General features: G+C 43.0%; 1 long non-coding RNA gene across 1 annotated transcript; it reads left to right on the forward strand.

The window, feature by feature from the left end:
• The first annotated feature begins 1975 nt into the window (after positions 1-1975).
• LOC146300621 (uncharacterized) lies at positions 1976-2710 on the forward strand. The gene is made up of 5 exons (XR_014764131.1): positions 1976-2031; positions 2102-2175; positions 2291-2341; positions 2431-2505; positions 2605-2710. It is a non-coding gene; the product is annotated as an uncharacterized LOC146300621 (long non-coding RNA).
• Positions 2711-4660: the final 1950 nt, after the last annotated feature.

Genomic DNA, 4660 nt, shown 5'->3' on the forward strand with positions numbered 1-4660 from the left:
ATTGGCCTTTATGGAACCGCTTAAGCCCCGCTTGACTAATTAAACTTATTCAAGTCTGGTTTAGGACTTCAAGTCTAGCTTTTTTATGGAATAGGCCCCGGATCCGCATTGAGCTGTTAGTTGGTCACCACGCGGATGGCATGACTGCGCATCAGCCAATAGGAACGCTCGTACTTGTAACTGTCTTTTGTTTTTAACTCAAGTGTTGTCTCGTGAGGCAGTTGTTTTTGTTTGTAATAAATAATGGAGTGCGATGATGAAGTACGGTATGGTTATTTTGTACCATTTCTTAATTGAATTTACAGAACAAGTACTATACCGTGATATATAGCGTAACAGTGATATAAAATTACTCATACCGTGATAGAAGATTTTGGCCATATTGCCCACCCCTACATCACAACTTAGTACTGTCGACAAAGACATTGCAAATGAGATTTACGTACTATGTATACAATAATAAACAACATTTTCTTTAACAACATGCCCTGGATGCTGTGTTCTCCATTTTTTTGTGTTGTGTCTAATGGTTGCTACATAGTGTTTATATATTGATGGGTTGTGTTTATGATTTGAAAGCATAGTTTGATTTCGAGCACATGTTAAATGGTTTAGGGGCGAGTGTTTGATTTTGCCAGAAGAGTCAGGTTATGGAAATTGAGTTTGAATATTTGGTTTTGTGTTTACAGTTCTGAGAAAATGGTTGACTGTGTCAAGAAATGTGTTTTAGCAATCGTGAAAAACTGTATAGTAACCATCACAATTTAGTACTGTCAACAAAGAACTAAGAAAAACAGGTTAAAAATCCTCTAGGGCCCGTTCGTCATAGGGGTTGAAGCTAAGTTAATCTATTGTCCCTTTAGCCCGTTAACATTAGCGAGCTAACTGAGAACTGCAAATATCGGTTCGTCGACGGCTGATCCGCATCCAAATCATGTGGTTAATTTCAGTCAGGCTAAACTCATCTGGGCAAGTGCACGCGCACGTCCTACTTCAAAAGGCAGGAAAGGTCGATCACCAAAACCTTGATTTTCTAACGGTATGATGGCAGGAAAGACCGGACTTATAGAGAGAGCGGTGATATTCTCGCCATCAGAACAGCATTTTCAAAGACATAATCATGGCTAAGTCAGCCACCGCTGCCAGAGCAAGACAGGCAGCTTGGCAAAAAATTGCAGATAAACTAAATGCGTAAGTTTTGGGAAAATGTATAGGCTCATAAGTGCCTCATTACCCCGATCAATCAGATCACATTTCTTTAAATGTGCCTGTTGGCAGTAGGCTTAATGGAAATTAATCATCGAAAGAGATCTTGCTAGCGAAAATAATTGTCTCAACTCTTACAGAATAAGTTGGCCTAGATAAAACAAAGGCCAAAGATGATCTAATTGATACGAATTTATAGACACTTATGAGGATGTATGTACTGAAATGCTTATTTAACATGTACTATATATGTGCATATGCATGTATGTGTAGATGACCATATAGAAGTAGGAGTTTGAATATGCATGTGTAAATCTGTGTATGGGCGGATCACAGTATGTACGTAGTATTATTCATAATCAGAAATTCAATCAATTGATGCAGTGAAAAGAAATTGTTGAGTCCACTCTAATCATTTTCAAAAATAATGATATGGTATGGTGTACTGTATGGTATGGTGTGATATGGTGAACACTGTCATATAATTATGAGTGCTTTCAAACCCCATGTAGTTGCAACCCTGCCACTAAGAGGACTTGGGAGCAAGTAAAAATAAAACATAAAAACATCATTCAGGCTGGTGAGTCATTACAATATGTGCCATGGTAATGTACTGAACAGCTTGTCAGTGTCATATCCTTCATATTTTTGCCAACAAGAAAAAGGCGGATATGGTTAAGACGGGGGGAGGACCCCACGGTCCCGATCTAACCCCTGCTGAGGAGCTGGCCCTGGCTAATAATAGGGGTAGGCCCATCATGCAGGGCATAGCTGGGGGCAGCTCCTCTGGATAGGTGGTGGCAGGAGACAATCCTTATGTCCAAGGTAGGTGCACTTCATTCTATGAGTTTCCTTCATGATTAGTCATTTGGTTAACCATCGTCACATTTTGCAGTGGCCGGAGGTTCGATCACACTCCTGCAGCCACCTCCCAATGTGTTGTTGGTCGGGGGAGAGGAGCCCACTGATGTAAGTTGATATTTCTGCATCATTGTGTAATGATTCTAAACATGTTCATGGTGTGTATCTTTTAGAACCGAAGGCACTTTCCCACAGTTCCTAATAATTCCTAATTCACTAACAGGAGGTCAGTCTAAACGATGAGGACACACTTTCTGCGTTCTCCAGCAATTTGGTAAATGCAAGTTGTGTCAACTAATACTCCTATCCCACTCACTCCTGCCACTCACTCCTGGCACTCACTATATCAATGCATTCTTTAAGGCAAATCCTGCTGGACCACGGGCTGATCCGGAGGAGCCTGGCCCCTTTCACTCTTTGGGAACTGGGGATGGGGGTGTGAGTTCTCATTAAATACCCTCACATTGTGAGGTCTGAATTTAGTTGGCATCTGACCACCACACTGAACAAGCTATGAATGGTTTGTCTTTTTTCCAGACTGACACTGAAGATGTGCGCACGCTTTACAAGCAATACTTGCGTGCCAAAATACGTAACCTCAACTTGAGCTCAATCAAGTTGGATTTAGAGGTTAAATTGCTTAGACGGCAGCTGAATGTAAGTCTAACCCTGTAAAGCAAAGCTTTGGTTAAGTATTTGTGAGCTTTGGAAAATCATATTTCTTCTGCACCTTCATTTACAGGATAACCAATAAAGGGGAAAAAAATAAAGGCTTTATTGTTACATTATTCTTTGGCATGTTCCTCTATTCAACCACCTGACTGTTTGTGAGACCATTGGTTTTAATCGACCGGACACTTTTGCTGGATGGGAAGACGTGGTGGCTAGGATGGGAAGGGTCAGCAATTACCCTGCTTGCTCTCTTGCTGGTCCTGGAATGGAACAGGTCAGGGTGGGACCAAATGATCTGCTGCAGTCTGCCTTGGTCCTTGGCAGTGGAGGTGCAAACCAGACTGAGTTGGGATGGACTCGATGATGGCTGAGGATGGACTATTAATGGGTAAAAGCAAAGAGGGTGGCTAACCATATATATGAAACACGCAAACATGAAGAACATGAAATGAGTCCAACATTACCCAGAGTCATCTGGACAGCTATCTGAAATTATGCTGGGCAATTATGTTCCTGCAGCCATTCCAGACCGCTCATTTAGATGGATCGGTTCCAGATCGTCCTCAGGATGGGCCACGATCACTGGGACCCTCTCCCTCCTGAGTGTGGCCACATTGTGGAGCACAGCACATGCCACTGTGATAGCACAGGCCCTGTCCGGTTCCACCCTCAGCCCCCGCAGACAATTAAATCTGCCCTTTAACAGGCCAAAGGTCATCTCTATCCGTGCCCTCGTTCTAGCGAGAGCACTGTTGAACCGCACTTCAGGGCCTGGGGCCGGCTCTGGATAGGGGGTCATGAACCAGGGCCTGCAGGCGTAACCCCTGTCTCCAATTAGGAGCCCATTGTAGTTACCTAGTATATGATATGAACAATATTGGATCACCTCTACATAAAATAATCAATTTCTGAATTACATGAGATTTGCTATACCTTGCTCAAAGCTGTGGCATAGTGTGGAGTCTTGGAATATCCGGGAGTCGTGGACAGACCCCGGCCACTTGACCTCAACATTCGTGATCAGGCAGGTGGAGTCACAGATCATCTAAGATGAATTGCAGTCAAGTCATGGGTATTGTACAGTACATGAGTAGTACAGTGTCAAAACCCATTGACACTGTATGACTATGTTTAGCTTGTGTTCTGCTCCTCTCTCTTGCCAACCGTCTCTGGAGGAGGGGATCCCTCTCTGAATTGCTCCTCCCAAGGTTTCTTCCATTTTTTTCTCCCGTTGGGAGTTTTTCCTTGTCTTCCTTGAGGGTTTAGGTTGGTTGAGGGGCAGTTCTATGGGCGTATGTGAAGCCCTCTGTGACATGCTTGCGTGTAAAAAGGGCTATACAAATAAATTTGATTTGATGAGTAGCCTACAGCAGGCAATTGCAAGGTCCATGTCTATTGTCAAAGACAAATGATTGTTTTTAAAACAATGTAATTGTAGGACAATTATGTAATAAGTACCTGAACATTAAGGCTGTGAAAGCCCTTTCTGTTCACAAAATCTGCCTCGTTTGGCCCAGAGGGCTTGTTCAGGCGGATATGGGTGCAGTCCACTGCGCCAATGACATTAGGAAACTCTGCATAGTGATAAACTCCGTAATGAACAGTGATAGGAAGGCATTTTCATGAAATGGTAAAATATGTATTTACTCAATTACCTGCAATTGCATAAAATCCCTCTTTGATGTCATTGACTGGGACATGGCCTGGGAATATGATGAATTGATTCATCAGCCGGTTAAGCGCCAAGTACACTTTTCTTACAGCAACGCATGCTGCGGCTTTGCCAATATTTTCTGCATCGTCTACACTGTATAAAAATGTACCTGACGCAAAAAACCTCAAGGCTATGCACAGAGTCTGAAGCACAGTTAAACTCTGCTGCGGCGTGTGACATTTGCAATGTACGGCCCGAGAAGGTCTT

This window comes from Hypomesus nipponensis, chromosome 2 (assembly GCF_054491055.1).
Source record: "Hypomesus nipponensis isolate SF chromosome 2, ASM5449105v1, whole genome shotgun sequence".
Lineage (NCBI taxonomy): Eukaryota > Metazoa > Chordata > Actinopteri > Osmeriformes > Osmeridae > Hypomesus > Hypomesus nipponensis.